Consider the following 17,963-nt stretch of genomic DNA (forward strand, 5'->3'; position numbering starts at 1 on the left):
AGTGGTGCACAAAATCAAAATGAGACTGTATGTGTGAGATGCTCTCTTCAAGATTTTTTCTACATCTCCATCAGTAAAAGTTTGTTTATTTTGTTAAATGTTATGGATTTTAAAATCATAAACCTAATATTGAGGAAACTTAAATAGTTTTCCCTTCTTTTCTGGAGTTAAATCAGAAAAAACAAGTAATAGCGTGCTAAGGGCATTATATACCCTCCACTAGGATTGCATTTGTCAAGTTCTTTTCCACGGTATCTCTTTTTAGGCAAACAAATGATAAAAGAAAAGAACTGCTATGCTATTAGAGCTATATCACATTAGAATCGAATATTGGATACCATAGTAGAAGTCATTGTGTGAAATTTCAGCCAATGTGAATAAGAATTGCGCCCTTTAGGGGCTCAAGAAGTAAAATAGTGAGATCGGTTCATATGGCAGCTGTATCAGGCTACAGGCCGATTCAGACCATATTTGACACCTATGATGAAAGTCATGGGAGAAGCCGTTGTATAAAATTTCTGCCAAATGGGATAATAATTAATCCATCTAGAGGCTCCAGAAATCAAGACCCCAGATCGGTTCCTATGGCAGCTATATAGGGTTATAGACCCATTTGAGCTATACTTAGCACTGTTGTTGAAAGTCTTAACAAAACACGCATGCAAAATTTCAGCCAAATCGCATAAGAATTGCTCCTTCTAGTCTTGAGCCACTAGAGGGCGCCCTTTAGGGGCTCAAGGAATAAAATAGGAATATCGGTTTATATGGAAGCTGTATCAGGCTATAGACCGATTCAAACCAAATTTGACACGTATGTTGAAGGTCATGGAAGAAGCCGTTGTACAAAATTTCAGCCAAATCGGATAATAATTGCGCCCTCTAGCGGTTCAAGAAGTCATGATTTAAGATCGGTTTACATGGCAGCTATATCAGGTTATGGACCGATTTCAACCATACTCAACACAGTTGTAGGAAGTTATAGCAAAACACGTCGTGTCGAATTGCAGCCAAATCATATAGGAATTGCGCCCTCTAGTGGCTAAAAAGTCAAGATCCATGATCGGTTTATATGGCAGCTTTACCAGATTAAAAACCGATTTGAACCATACTTAGCACTGTTGTTGAAGGTCTTAACAAACCACGTCATGCTAAATTTCAGCCAAATCGGATAAGAATCGCGCCCTCTAGTGGCTCAAGAAGTCATGATTTAAGATCGGTTTACATGGCAGCCATATCAAAACATGAACCGATATGACCCATTTCCGATCCCAACCGATACCTATTAGAAGTATCTGTGCAAAACTTCCAGCGGCTAGCTTTACTCCTTCGAAAGTTGATGTGCTTTCGACAGACAGACGGACATGGCTAGATCGACTGTAAAATGTCATGACGATCAAGAATATATATACTTTATGGGGTCTTAGGCGAATATTTCGAGGAGTTACAAACAGAACGACGAAATTGGTATACCCCCATTCTATGGTGGAGGGTAGAAAAAGGGGTTCAAGGAAAAACCTTACAATTTCCAGAAGACACACTATCCAAAGCAAAAAACTGTAGACTCGAAAGAGAATAGGAGTTGCTGATCGTGCATGAACATGGTGAATTTACTAACATATTGTTCTCTTATAAACAGTGTTGCCAGTATTTGAGATTTCTCCTCAAATCGGGGACTAAATTTTTTCCTTGGGGATTTGAATGGGACTCGGAGCATAAATCGTGGATTTTTTTGATAATTTTCTGTTCAACATTTTGTATTTTGCCTTAAATATTTTTTATAGCAATTCTTGTAAACATCTAGACAACATAAATCGGTACAATTAACACCAAGCTATACTTGCTGTGTTTTATTTCAGTACTATATGGAATAAATCACGATTAACCGCCTATTATTATCTGTAATCGCATGATATCGATAACCTTCCAAGACAACTATGCACTGAAATTCTATCCAGAACATATGACTCGCACTGGATAAGATAAAAATAAAACAAAGCAGCTGTACCAATGCAATATTTTCTCTTTTTTAGTTTAGTATTATCACGATTAGTCATTTCTTAATATCTGTTATTGCATGTTATCGATAACTTATCAGTACAACAATGACAACAATTTTATCCAGAACATTTGATTTGCACTGAGTAGGGCTAAAATTAAACAAAGCAATTATGTCCCTGTTATTTATAGAAAACTGTGCAAAGCACGTTTTATCCACTAATTGCATGATAACAATAACAATCTATTTAGTCCAACTTGTCAATGGTTATCTTTCAAGTGCACCTGATTTGGTTTGAATGTATAATGGTAAAAAAAACTGACCATATATCGCTGTCCATTTTTTACAACTTCAAAAATTATATATCTGTGCCTTTACGTGACACACATACTTAGTCGGTTTGACCGTCAGAAAAAAATATTTTTCTCCGAGAAATTAACTGTGCGGTTAAATAGGTCTATAACCTGATATAGCTCCTATATAATCCGAACTCCCGATTTGAGCCCCTGGAAGGCGCACTTTTTTCGTACAAATTTTGCACATAGTGTTCTGTTATGGCTTCCAATAACTGTGTGTAGTACGGTCCAAATCGGTAAAGAACCTGATGTAGCTCCCACGATCTTCCGATTTGACTTTTTGAGCCCTCGGAAGCCTCATAGTGTTCTGTTATGACTTCCAACAACTGTGCTAAGTACGGTTCAAATCGGTCATGAACCTTATATAGCACCCATATAAACCGATCTCCCGATTTGGCTCCCTGGAAGCCGCACTTTTTGACCGATTTCGTTGAAATTTTGCACATAGTGTTCTATTGTGACTTTAAATAACTGGTCTAAATCGGTAAAGATACTGATGTAGCTCTCATATAAACCGATATCCCGATTTGACTTCTTGACCCCTTGGAAGCCTCAATTTTCATCCGATTCGGCTGAAATTTTGCACATAGTTTTCTCTTATGACGTCCAACAACTGTGATCGGTGCGGTCCAAATCGGTAAAAACCCTGATATAGCTCCCATATAAACCGATCTCCCGATTTGACTTCTTGAACCCTTGAAAGCCTCAATTTCCATCCGATTCGGCTGAAAGTTTGCACATAGTGTTCTGTTATGAGCCCCTGGAAGCCGCAATTTGTTTATGATTTGGTTGAAATTTTGAGTTTTAACAACTGTGCCAAGTACGGTCTAAATCGGTCAAGAACCTTATATAGCCCCGATTTGACTTCTTGAGTCTTACAAACCACGATTTTTATGCGATTTTACTGAAATTTTGCATAATGTTCTGTTATGACTTTCAACGACTGTGCCAAGTACGGTCCAAATCGGTCTATAACCAGATATAGCTCCCATATTTTAGCAGAATCCATGGTGGTGGGTTCCCAAGATTCGGTCCAGCCGAACTTAGCACACTTTTAATTGTTTTTTTCTAAAAAGCCTTTCTACATTATTTCGGGATTTTTATTGGGGATATACACTTGCAATTGGGGATTTTTAGGGACAAAGGGTCTACATTTGGTGAAAAGGGACGGAAAAATACTGGCCACCCTACTGACAAGAAAATTTTACCAATAGAGCAATTCATAAACAAAATGAACGTGAACGGACACTAGAGATTTGATATGTAGGTATTTCGTAGCAGAATCTATGGTGGTGGGTTTCCAAAACTCGGCCCACTAAGCACGTTTTGACTTTTTATCATTTAAACCAACAAACAAATATTTTGGCTACAAAAAGAAATGTGGTCATGTAAATTGGTAAGATTTCATGCCAGCTAACCTGTACATCGCCTATTTGGTTTAGCTTAGGTTGAAAAGTGGGTGCAGATATTAATCCGCCACATGTCACATACACCTAAGCTAGTAATCGGCTGGTTGTGCGCTCTAAAAACTAAAAAGTAACCTCGAAAAAGAAAATCCAGTTTAGGCATTCCGTGCTACTTACAAAATCCTTAATTGTTTTCCATACCACTCCCCAAAGTTGGTTCACGGCTGGTATCGTGTTCCACCTAAGTACCGGTGTCTGACAAAGGAAATGCTCATCATGTCTCATCATCTTCCCCACATGCCCTACACACGCTATCACTGCGTCACCGATTTTGCATTAGTGAGCTTGTAGTCCTATGTGTTCCCATATGACACCAAAAGCTATACTGACCTCCTTCTTACTTCCTTTCAGTAATAGCCTCGTTCTCTCACGATCCGGATCACCCCATAGGATTTTCGCCGTCCTACCACCTGTTTCGCTGTTCCACAGTGTTACATGCGCGATTGTCGCCCACGGATCTTCGCCCGCAGGATCGTGTTATTGTCAGGCAGTCTTAAACAGATCTCAGTCCCTGGGTTCTCAATGTAGACCCCCAGGCCCACTCTGTTCCCTAGTTTTGATCGTGTAACATGATCTTCCAGAAGGCAATACTAGAGTTCCGTCAGTTCAAGACTGTGCAGTGCCTCGCAGTCGACCTCAAGTGTCGTCTTAGGTAACCGATCGGAAACCTCTCCCATTCCATCCAGGTTTCCTATCGTCGCCTCGATTATACCGTGATGGTATGAGCTGCTCCCATCCCCAATCCATTCTCCCATCGCCTTAAGTCTTATAGCCGCAATGGCTGCCTCACATTTAATCTGTATGTCAATGGGTAGGAATAGTCGCCAGTATCCTAGTGGGCGTGGTCCCCATCGCTCGGCTTACTTGACTTACTTATTCATTTATTATACCCTCCACCATAGGATGGGGGTATACTAATTTCATCATTCCGTTTGTAACACCTCGAAATATGCCTCTAAGACCCCATAAAGTATATATATTCTTGATCGTCATGTCATTTTAAGTCGATCTAGCCATGTCCGACCGTCTGTCCGTTCGTCCGTCGAATGCACGGACGAACTCCTTTCGGCGCAATTCTCATCCGATTTAGCTGAAATATAGCATGAAGTGTTATGTTGTGACTTTCAACATGTGTGCTAAGTATGGTTCAAATCGGTCGATAACCTGATATAGCTACTTTATATACCGATCTTGGATCTTGACTTCTTGAGCCAATAGAGGGCGCAGTTTTCATCCGATTTGGCTGATATTCTGTATAAAGTTGTTTGTTATGTCTTCCAACAACTGTGCTAAGTATGGTTTAAATCGACTTATAACCTGATATAGCTTCATTATAAACCGATCTTAGATCTTGGCTGGATCTTGAGTCAATAGAGGGCGATATTCTCATCCGATTTGGCTGAAATTTGGTATGAAGTTGTTTCCTATTACTTCCAACAACTGTGCTAAGTATGGTCTACATCGATACATAACCTGATATAGTTGCCATATAAACCGATTTGGGATCTTGACTTCTTGAGCCACTACAGGGCGCAATTCTCATCAGATTTGGCTTAAATTTTGTACCAACTTGTTTGTTATTACTTCCAACAACTGTGCTAAGTGTGGTTCAAATCGGTACATAACCTGATATAGCTGCCGTATAAACCAATCTGGAATCTTGACTTTTAAAGCCTCTAGAGGCCGCAGTTCTTATCCGATTTTGCTGAAATTTTGTACTACAGCTTCCGCCATGACCTTCAACATACATGTCCAATATGGTCTTAATCGATCTATAGCCTGATCCAGCTCCCATATTAAACGATCTGCCGATAATGCTTCTTGAGCCTCTACAAGGCGCAAATCTTATCCGAATGGACTGAAATATTACCCAATGACTACTACTGTGGTCTTCAACATTCAATTCACTTATGATCCGAATCGGGCTATAACTTGATAAATCTCCAATAGCGTAACAATTATTATCCTTTATTCCTGACAAATGCGATCAATGGTGGAGGGTATATAAGATTTGGCCCAGCCGAACTTAGCACGCTCTTACTTGTTTATATTTTATTTTATTTTATTTTATTTTATTTTATTTTGTTTTATTTTATTTTATTTTATTTTATCTAATTTTATTTTATTTTATATTGTGTTGAATTTTATTCGTATATTTGCTGATTTATTTTTTAATTTTTAATTATATTTTGTTATGATTTGAACTTTACTTTCTGCTTGATTAGATTTTTATTTAATTTAAAGCCTTTTTCTTCCAGAATTTTTTCTATTTTTGTGTTGGGAAAATTAGTAATTTTTAAATTTTTTAATACCCAATACTGAAGTGTTAATTACAAGTCTGCCCATTTGTTATTTGCAGCATTTTATTATTACGAGAACCAGTGCAAATTTTTTTCTTTTTTAAACTTTACCATCAATTTTGATTTTTTTTTTCAGATTATTTCCTTTTTGTTTTGAGTTCATTTGATACACTGTCTATGCTCATGCCATTTTGGCCGATCATCATGATGTGCTGACCCAACCAACCAACCACCCACCCAGATTATAAAAAAAAAATCTATTTTTAAAACCATTTCAAACTTTGTTTACGATTTTGCACCCACAATTTGGCAATAAGCAAAATAGCAACTACAACAACAACAAAAATACCATTTGGCTGAGTTTCATCGAGTAATTAATTTCATTGGCTGATGCTGTTTTACTTTGCTTTTCATCTCACTGCATATACAGAAAAAAGTATTTTTCATTACTTGAGTGAATTTGCAGATTTTGTTATTTCAAATTGTTAATTTTTATTTTCTTTCAAAGGTTTTTGTTTCACATTTATTTGTTAAGTAATATTTCTTTTGGAATAAATGCTTCTTTTCTTTGCTGTTATTATTTGTTAATTAACGTTGTGACATAATTTATCAACAGTTGGTATTTTAAATGATTTGAAAATTGTTACAAACTCGTGACATTTGTGAACGATTTATTGCGGCAACATTCTTTCACTTTGGTGATCAAAATTTATAGTTGATATTTGTGTTGTTTTTGTGTTTTTCAATAGAATTTAAATTTTTTTCAAGGTTTTGAGATATCAATAAAAGGCCTTGTTCTGCAATTACACAAAATTCTGAATTATATGTAAACAAAATGTCATAATTTTACTGCTAAGGTCATGTTGTTATGACATCTACATAAATTTTATTGCATACGATAGCAAGGTACACATTTGTGATCTTGTCTGAAAAAGAAGTGTAGAGTGTACACATAGTCCCGGACTGACCAAATAAATAGATTTTCGATGTTTCACAGTCAGTTGAACCTCTCCCAAAACTAAAGGGTGATTTTTTTGAGGTTAGGATTTTCATGCATTAGTATTTGACAGATCACGTGGGATTTCAGACATGGTGTCAAAGAGAAGATGCTCAGTATGCTTTGACATTTCATCATGAATAGACTTACTAACGAGCAACGCTTGCAAGTCATTGAATTTTATTACCAAAATCAGTGTTCGGTTCGAAATTTTGACAAATTTTGTTCAGCGATGAGGCTCATTTCTGGTTGAATGGCTACGTAAATAAGCAAAATTGCCGCATTTGGAGTGAAGAGCAACCAGAAGCCGTTCAAGAACTGCCTATGCATCCCGAAAAATGCACTGTTTGGTGTGGTTTGTACGCTGGTGGAATCATTGGACCGTATTTTTTCAAAGATGCTGTTGGACGCAACGTTACGGTGAATGAACACATTTCGAACCGAACACTGATTTTGGTAATAAAATTCAATGATTTGCAAGCGTTGCTCGTTAGTAAGTCTATTCATGATGAAATGTCAAAGCATACTGAGCATCTTTCTCTTTGACACCATGTCTGAAATCCCACGTGATCTGTCAAATACTAATGCATGAAAATCCTAACCTCAAAAAAATCACCCTTTACAATACATTAAATATAAATATTCTTAAGCACATATTTCAAGAAAATTTAATATTTATAAAATTTTCTATTCCATTTTTCAAAAGTAAAAAAGATCGGTACATTTGCTTTAATGTTATAGCCTCCAAAACCTACATCGCACACTGTATTAGAGCATATAAAACGCTAATGTTTTGAAGTTACAATTATTGAGGTCCTAAGGAGCCCCATTGTGCAGATAACATATGATAATTGAAATATTAAACTCAACCTAAGTAATTGTAAGAGAAACGTTGTTGTTGCTTTGCAATGTAAAGCAATGAGCCACAAGTATGGCCTACAGATGACTAAGTGTTGGGTGGTGTGGTAGGTATATATACACATAAACAAATATAAGGTCTTTGTGTAAAGCAACAGCTATAGTATTATTAACATTATAACTGTAACTCATAGTGAGGTGAGTAAGTGCGAGTACATGCGAGTACATAATTAGTGCTCTCAATAATAGTGGGAAATTTGGTAGGTAGTATATCAGTGAAGTTGGTAGCATATCAATGAAAAGGTCATAGTAGTTTATAGAATTGGGGTTAATAATGTGTGGGTTCACATATATCGGGCATAATTTTACATTTAAACAGCTTAAGAATCTGGCATGCAATATCAGATTGAAGTATAGGGGGTCACAGTGGAGCACGAATTTAATATCCATATTTGATTCGAAATATCTGAGTACCATCCCTCCCTTCGAAAGCACTTCTCACTTCCCCTAATTTTCAAAAACACCAGATCTCGGAGATTGGTAATGCAATTCGTTCGAATTTTTTTTTTGCACTCTCACAGTTAAAACAGTTAAGCCTCGGGGGCCGTCCAAAACCCGCCAAATGGGTATATAGACCAATCACGACAATATAGAGCTCAAACGAAAGGTGCTTGAGAGTGAAAACGATATCCAATTGAAGAGCCATGTTTTTGGGGAACTGCCCCACCCGAAAATACCTCCCTATTATATGAAAGCTATTTGATGTGGAAATTGATTGATTTTCGGGAAATTGAAACTAATTTTCGGGAAAAAGACCTTGGAGTCCTTACCGCACCCTTAAACAGAATTTATTTACCGATCTGCCTTTATGGAGCTCATATCAAATGTATTTGAAAGTAGAGCACGAAGCTTAAATTTACTTAAAGGGCCAAATGTCTGGGTGCCCACCCCACACCCGAAATACCCCCTAAGCAGGAAGGCCAAAGTGTCCCCACCTTAAAAATATATTAAAGAAGGCGCAGCGCAGCCCGGTTCGGCTAGTCTATATATATAAAAGAGTTGAGTGACTGACTGATTGCTGACTGATCATCGCCCAGCCCAAACGGTTAAAGCTATTGTAGAATCATGAAATTTTGCATGAATGTTGGTATTGGGTCATAGGCACTGGATAAGGCTGGATTTGGTGATATTCGTACGATTAGGTACTAAAAAGTACCAAAAGTACAAAATGTCACATATTTGCCCAACGCGAACGTAAAGGGCTAGAATTATGTTCTTGGGCTCAAATCAAAGTACGTCTCGGAAAAATAAGTTTTGATAAAAAGATTTTTGGAAAATCGTAGAGGAAGTGGGAGAAAAAGTACGTTTAGTACCGCAATTGCTACTATTTGGTACTTTCTTTGTAAATTGAACTAGAGCTCTGAATTTTGGAACATGATACACTGTGGCAACCTTAATTAGATAACTATAAGAGTTTTTGGAGATGTTTACATTTAGGTACGAAATGGTTGAACTTTGTACCGGGCGGATGTATAGAGGTAGAATTTTGAAATATGACTTAAAAGATATCTGGTGCAAAAATATGAGAAATGTATGAGAAATGTTTACATTTAGGTACGAAATGGTTGAAATTTGTACCGGGCGGATGTATAGAGGTAGAATTTTGAAATATGACTTAAAAGATATCTGGTGCAAAAATATGAGGGTAAAAAGAAAAAATGGAAAAATAGTAATAGTAGCGGGAAAAAACGTACGTTTAGTATCGCAATTGGTACTATTTGGTACTTTCTTTACAGATGCAGCTAGAGGTCTGAAATTTGGCTTGTAGGTACAACTATGAAACAACAGGACAACTAGGTACAATTGGAAATATATGATGGGCGACTAAATGATTTTTTGGCAATTCGAATTTTTTTGTACCCAGATTGGTACTTTCTTTATAGATGGAGCTAGATGTCCGAAATTTGGCATGTAGGCACAACTAAGAAATTAATGATATAGAACTTAATGATCTATTCAAAATTCGTACATTTTGGTACCACTTGGTACTTTCTGTTCGGATGAAGCTTGACGTCTAAAATTTGGCATGTAGGTACAACTAAGAAATATATGATGGTAGCCAAATGATGGTGACCAGAGATTACTCAAAATCGTACTTTTAGGTGCTAAAACGTACAAAATGGTACATTCTTTACGAATTGAGCTAAAGCACTCCAGACTAGGATACAGTTAGTACCCCAAAAACATGAAATTTGTAAACAAATGTTGGGGCCAAATAACCTGGGGGACGCCCCATCTAAAGACCAACCAGTACGGACATGTTTACCGACTGGGACAATATGGGTATCAAATGAATGGCATTTAAGAGCAGAGTACGACCTTTAAATTAAAATGCCAACATAAGTGTCGGCGGGATCCCCCACCCCCAAAAACACCACCCAAAAGGACACTTTTACCACTTTTGGCAATATAGATATCAAATGAAAGTTATTTAAAAGTATAGTACAAATCTGAAACAAACATTTATTCATTGGTGTGTGAGGGGCCCCACCCTCCAAAACTCCCCAGCAGGACATATTTACCCATAGGGACAATATGAATATCAAGTCATTCGTATTTAAAAGTAGAGTAAAAAGCTGATATAAAAATTTATTCCTTCGTGTCTGAGGTTCCCAAGGTGTCTACAGGGCCTCCTCAAACCCAATACCCCCAAAACGGGCACGAATGTCCAACATCACAATATGAGTATCAAATGGAAGGTCTTTGTGAGTTGACTAAACATTTGGGACAGAGTCTGTGACCGGCCCACCCACTAAATACTCTTCAATAGGACGTGTAGATCTTGCGGGATAATATGTGACTTTAAAAAAGGTCTATGTGAGTAGCGTTCAAATCTATTGTTGATATAAGGATTCAAGTATCTAGCTCACGCCCTGCCGTTCAGCAGAACATGCATATCGCTCCCAATAAAAATAACACCAAACTGTCATGTAATATATTGTACTCAAATTAAAGGATGGGTTAATTGTACTCAAATGAAAGAAATGGGTTAAGCAAGCAAAGATTACTTGTATGGACTATTTTTTGGATTTCACTTGAAAATGTATGAATATGTTGCTAACTCAGTCGCAATTCTATTTCATATTTTTTTATTTAGTTCTTATTGTTTTTTTTTTTTTTCATTTATTTATTTACTTTTTTATATTGCTATGACCCTGATCGACAAATCCCACATATCATTTATAATATTTTGACAATTCTTTCAATATTTGTTTCTAAATATCTGTTTTTATTTATAACAGGAGGCTGTCTTTTTTTTTGTGCTGCAGACATTTTGTCATTAATCTAAATTTATTGCCAATTGGAAAGTGTCCATTTGGTGTATATAAAATTTACCATAAGATTTTTTAAAAATTTCAAAATGGACATCTTCCAATTGATGAAGGACAGGCACAAACTGTTTATTTACACGAAATGTTTAAATTAAACAGCTATGAACATGCATGTGGGCTTATAGTTTTAAGAATTACATGGAAGGTTGTAACCTAAGTCATATTTGCTGTGTTCTATTTTAGTACTGGATGAATATGACGTGAAGGAAAAAAATATAACGCAAAAAATGTATCCAGTGCAAGTTTGACATAAGATGGTAGCACCGTTTGCCAAACTGTCATAAAAATGTCAGGAAAAACGTGAAAATATTTGTAAAATTTATAAATAAAATTTGCAAAACACGTGTGGGAATAGAAGTTAAATAAAATTTATTAAGATTTATGCACGCAATTTTATGAATAATTGTTTTAAATTTTATTTTGCCATTCACAATAGAGGATTTCTGCGGGTGGCCACACTAATTTGTGACAAATAAATCATGGCAATCTACATAAGCCTGCACTGATAATTTATCAATAACTTAATTTTGCTGGACATATGTCATTTCCATACAATTTTCGCTGCGTTGCACTGTATGGTACTAAAACAAACAAAGCTTATATAATGGTTTAAAGAGATCGCCGTTGAGATTTGTGTTATACAATTGCCGTTATGATATTCCATAAACGGCAATGCGATTCAAAGAAGGTAACACTGTTCAAAAGCCTCTAGAGATGCTTAAACAACTCTGTTACAATTTTGAAGACTTTCTTATCGACGTCATAGCTATCGATAAGACAAATGGTATATACCATATAGACATTAAAAAGAGCGCGCAGGGGAAAATGTTTTATTGTTTTGAAGCTTTTGGCTGGTACTATGTACGTTTTTCGCAAGATTTTTTCGTGATTACTTTTGTTAGATAATAGATTTTCAAGCAAAAAAACTTGCTGATTGCATTCAGTAGGACCTTCCTTCATTACTTATGAAAATTTGTTCTTAAAAGTATTATCTTTTCATTGAGATTTTTCTAGTGTTTCAAAAAAGTAACCGTGAAAAATATGTGGTTTCAACTTTGAAAAACGAAAAATATTTTTGGAATCCATCTGTGACTGATACAAACTTGTATCAACAAATGCTTCCACTGGTTTTAAAAAAATCAAATGCAACTTAATGTGAAAAATGAAATTTGCGATAAGAAATATATTGGATTCTTTGGTCAAAATTTCGAGACGGTACAAAACCAAGTTGGGACTTTACTAAGTTATACATGGTGGGAGGGTAGAAAAATGTTTCTACGTTTTACTATTTTTTTTTTAATTTTTTCGTTATATCCCTAAGTTGTTGGTCTCATTTGTAACTACAACATGTTTGTGTGCTTTAAAAGCTTATATTCACACATACATTTACCCGACAACATGCATTTTCGTTGTAAAACAAAATCATTTTAATGGTTTTCAAATTGGCATCGTTAAATCACAAAATGTCCTAATTTCGAGTGATTCCGTTGAACAAACAGCTTGCAAACCAAGAGATGATCATCCAACACAGCCTAACAGCAACGCAAACAGTTGTCATTTTCTGATGAAGTGGGACAACATTTGTTTCGATTTTTAATTGAATGGACCATGTATTTTTTATTTTCTCTCGATATTTAAAAAAAAAAATTTCTTCGAAAAAGCATATCACTTGCGTATGCATTTTAGGCGAACATGGACATAAATAATGTTTCGATATAAATACCATTTTCTCCCTCTCTCTCTCTCTCTCTCTCTCTCGATACAAAAGAGAAAGTGCCTTTGAGAGGCAGGAAGGAAGAAGGTCTTATGTACATACATATATTTGAATGTGTCGAACATTTCTAGTAGCCGACTGGCAATTTGTATCCATCACAATCATTTTCAGTTTCCAGTTGAATGACTGCGACGGCGTCGGTCGTTTAGACATCATTCCCAGTGAATTTGCCAAGAATTTTTGTGTTGTTTTTCTTTTTTTTTTCATATTTTTTTCTTCAAACAAACACATCAAGCTGAACAGCAACAATTTATGGGAACATTGAGAAAAATTGCTAGAAGTATGTTTTTATTTTTTTTTTTTGTTCTTAGTTACGTAGCATATTTATTTTGCAACAAATTATTTTAATATGTACTAAATGGAAGCCAAATATTAGCACAGTGGGAAGCTTTAGGTAATTTGTTGAGGATACTAAAGGAAAACAGTAATGGGTATACAAGAGACCAAGCACATATGAAGAATTTAAAGCTATAAAGTTTGACCGGATCAAACTGGCGGATAGGACAGGGCATAACTATATGGCCTTAAAATGAGGATCACGATATAGCTTTATAGGGTAAGAAATACAATAGATTGCAAGCGAAATTAGTGCAACTTCATTTCTGTTGGAAATGCATCCCAGGATCCACAGTCATTTCAGTATGACATTTTCCTACGATCCAAACCAAACTCGATTTGCATGTTTACTAACATATGTTGCAAACAATTATTTTGACGTGTACTCTTCTCCTTAAAATTAGCATTTGGGTATTTTCTGGGATTTTAGTCCTGTACCAAGGAAAGTAACATTCAACAAATATTGACACATTTTCACAAATCCGTTATATTTTTTGCCAATTGTTTTAATCATGCCTGTTCCGGTTTTCGAAAACGCAAAAGGAACGATTTTCTTATTTCTTACATAAAAATTGAAATACTTCATTCAAATTTCTATTCTGTAAGAGGAATCTTAGGCAATTTCAAACCTGATATAAGGTTTGTAATGTGTCCGCAAACCTAGTTTTTGAGTTTTGCGAATTCATAAACTGAAAAAGGCCAAATATGTACCGTCCCATCTCAGTATTGCCGATTTGGGTATTTTCTTGGATTTTAAAATACTGTCCGCCATAACGAAATACAACTTAACAAATTTTGAAGTGGGTTTTGGTTTTTTTTTCTAGCAATGTCATATGCGCTTCTGACATGGTGGGTGCAAAGTGCAAATTTGCCCATGAACACTCCAATAAAAAACAGGAGCAATCTTTTCACATATCAATGAGTGCTGTCTTATTTGAGTTGAAGCTCAAAAATAAGGGGCCTCTCTTTTAGAATGGTTTTTACATGGCTGCCATACCAAATGGTACAGGGTCTCAGAAATGTCGCCAGCATTAGGAGGGGATAACCACCGCTGACAATTTTTTCTAATATTCTCGCCAGGATTCAAGTGCTCAGAGTCATTGGCCGACGTGCTAACGGCTGCGCTACGCTGGCCTTCTCTGAGATAATGATACTTTCTTTCAACTATCTCAATTTATAGTCTCCTCCCAAACATTAACATAATGGGCATTTTATGGAATTTGACGATTCAATATTTCTGAGAACTTCTAAAATCATTTTTGCCCGAAAACAACCAAGAATTTACAATTTAAAAATGATTTTTAATTTGGTTTTAAATGTACCCTCCCCCTGTATTGACGCAGAGAGCATTTTCTGAAAATTAAGTCGGGGAAAGCAAACTTGTGAAATAACACAAAAATGTTAAGCATCTAAATATTGTACTGTAAATACATTTTTGTATGGATTTTAAAATTACTAAAACTGTACGTACTTTTCCCAGAACTGAGTGTATTTTCTGAGATTTTAAGAGATTGTCGGGAAACGCCAAACATTTATATGAACATTAAAATCAATGCATTAAACATAAATTTTTATTTCAATATGTATTTTAATTTTTTCAATATGTGATTTCCTCTCCAAGAACAATGTTTATTTTCTGAAACAATGTGAAGTATTGCTAATGATCGTCGTTGCCATCTCTGGTATGGAAATGCCGTTATAAAGGTATCTAATGGCAATACAGCTCAAAGTAGGTAAAACTGCTCAGATGCTTCTAAAGAGGCTCAAACAACTCTGTTATATTCATTAAGGTCTTATTGACGTAATGAGGCTGGTACTCTGTTCGCTTTTCGTAACGTATACCAATATTTGTTTGCAATTACTTTTTCATGTTTATAGATTTTGAACCAAAAAAACTTGCTAATTCTATTCAGGAGGACATTCTCTCATTTTTGCTTATGGTAAAATGTTAATAAAAGTATTTTGTTATCATCGAAAAAAAGGAAAGTAAAAAAACACGACTCAAATTAGGTAACACTGTACAAAAGCCTGTAAAGAGGCTTAAAAAGCTCTGTTATAATTTTTAAAACGTTCTTATCGACGCCATAGGTTAAACAACAACCTGGTAATAACGTTGTATACTATGTGGAACACATTGTCACCGATTAAGCAAGCGGTTACCATGAAGACATTAAATGGGTAGTGAGCAGCGGAAAATGTTTTGTTGTTTGTGGCTTTCTCAGGCAAAAATTTATTGGAAATAATCTGTAACTAATGCAGCCTTTATACTTTATCCTATGTTTAAGTAAATAACATTTTTGGGTATTTATAAAGCATACATTTTTTTTCAAATGCAACGACTAGAAAGAGTTATTGCAACACATTAGCTTAAATTTCATAGAAATCGCATGAAAAATATACCTTATGTGTCATCAAAAAGTACGGGAGTGCGGCATTATTTTCTTGTTTCCTGGGAACAATTAGTTTTGGTAGGTTTTTTGATGTGAAAATTTTACACATTGACCAAACAAAAAAAAACGGAACTTCAAAAAGACCACAAATATGAAAAAGTTAATTTTAGTTCTATTAGTACATTTTAATATGGATTTTAAAATTGTTTTTTGATTGCAGAACTAAAATTGAGTGTATTTTATGGGATTTTATGATATTGTCGGCAAACATCAAACATTTATGAAGGCATTCAAATCAATGCATTAAGCGTACCTATTTATTTAAATACATATTTTTATTTTTGCCCAAGCACATAAGAAATTTTCTGAGACAATACATTGAAATTTAAAAACGATAAATTTTCCAATTTTTTTAAAGAAACATTTCCTTTTTTCACAATTGTTTCCATTGATATAAAGCATTTTTTTTTTATTTTTAATGATAAGTTAATAAAGCCTTAATTTTGCGTTCTGTTATTAAAGATAAAATGAAGCTTAAAATATCGTTTAAAGTCAATGCGACTCAAAGAAGGTAACACTGTTCAAAGCCTGTAAGAGACTTAAACAAACATCTTATCGACGTCATAGATTTAACAACAACCGGATAACAGCGTTCTGGTCTATGTCGAATACACTATTGTTGACTAAATTAACGGTATACATGATACAGACATTAGAGAGAAGTTGAGTAGTGGAAAATGCCTTGTTTGTTTCCGCTTTCTCGGGCAAAATACTATTGGAATGCATCTGTACTGAACCAACCTTATTATATATATAAGTCTTAAAGGCTCTGATAGACGGCATGTAAATGTCTTATGACATGTCAAATTTAGCAAATTTTAGATGTGTTATGACATGTAAATTTTTGTAGAGTTATACACGACGTGTTATACAAATGAAATTAACTAATATATGAAATTCGCTTTTCAAAACAGCACATGTATTATTTTCCGATTAAAGCGTGCTCTATTCCTTTTGACAAAAACATAAAGAAATCAGCTGTTTTTGTTGTCAGTCAAATGAAAGCAATCCCAAATGTAATTGTTTTCACAAATTTATGATTTAACCAATTTTCTCACAACTTTGACAATTTTTACGCATAAAGAATCAGCTTTTGCTCAAATTTTTAGGTTATGTCATACGAAAATTACATACAGGTGTGATAGCAAAAATGATGAATTGTATGTAAATTGGCAAACATTTTCAATTATATGTGAATACAAAAAGTGACATGTCATAAGACATCTTCATGCCGTGTAATAGCGCCTTAAGTAAACAAATTCTGTGGATTCTTAGAAAAACATACATATTCAAACGCAAACTTACGTACCACGCTACAAAGAGGTAGAAGGAATTTATATAAAAACAATCAAAATTGCCGTAGGAAATATGATAGGCATTTTCTTAAAATGTGCAATGGTAGGGTCATTACTTTTATGATCAAGGAAGAACAAGCATCAACATTTCCATTTATAAATGGAAATGTGGCTCAATATGGGTAACGGTGTTCAGCAACAGCTAAACAAAAGTCACAATCTAAATATAATTTTGAAAGCGTTCTTATCGGCGTTATAGAAAAAGCAACAAGCATTGTTTAGTATGGGGAATACATAGTTGTCGATGAAACAAACAGTATATCCCATACGGAAATTTAATAGAGAGTGAGCGGCGGAAAATATTTAGTTTGTTTGAAGCTTTCTCATGCAATAATTCATTGCAAATAATCTGTAACTGATGCAGTCTTTTCATATATAGATTCTCTTTAAGTTTTATATAATTTTTCTCTGCTGCAATGAAATTTTGCTGCGATTTTTTGCTACTGTCAAGAGAAATTGTTAAATATCGAATAAATCCAATTTCCATTAATATATTTCTATGTTTTTTCTCACTAACATTGGTTTACAAAGTATTCTACTACCCCTACGAAGCTTAACCTCTCTATGGCCTACAAAATATTTTGGCCCACCGTGTTGTCTTTAGCCTTCATCATCATCAGCATTTGATGGACGCACCAAACGGACAAATGACACTGACGGCAGCCAAAAAAAGAACATATAAA

At 35.1% G+C, this 17,963-nt stretch overlaps 1 protein-coding gene across 5 annotated transcripts in view; it reads right to left on the bottom strand.

The window, feature by feature from the left end:
* LOC106088457 (obscurin) overlaps nucleotides 1-17,963 on the bottom strand; it is an 87,474-nt gene that overhangs the window by 37,547 nt on the left and 31,964 nt on the right. The window lies entirely within an intron of this gene.

The sequence above is a fragment of the Stomoxys calcitrans genome, chromosome 5, assembly GCF_963082655.1.
Source record: "Stomoxys calcitrans chromosome 5, idStoCalc2.1, whole genome shotgun sequence".
NCBI lineage: Eukaryota > Metazoa > Arthropoda > Insecta > Diptera > Muscidae > Stomoxys > Stomoxys calcitrans.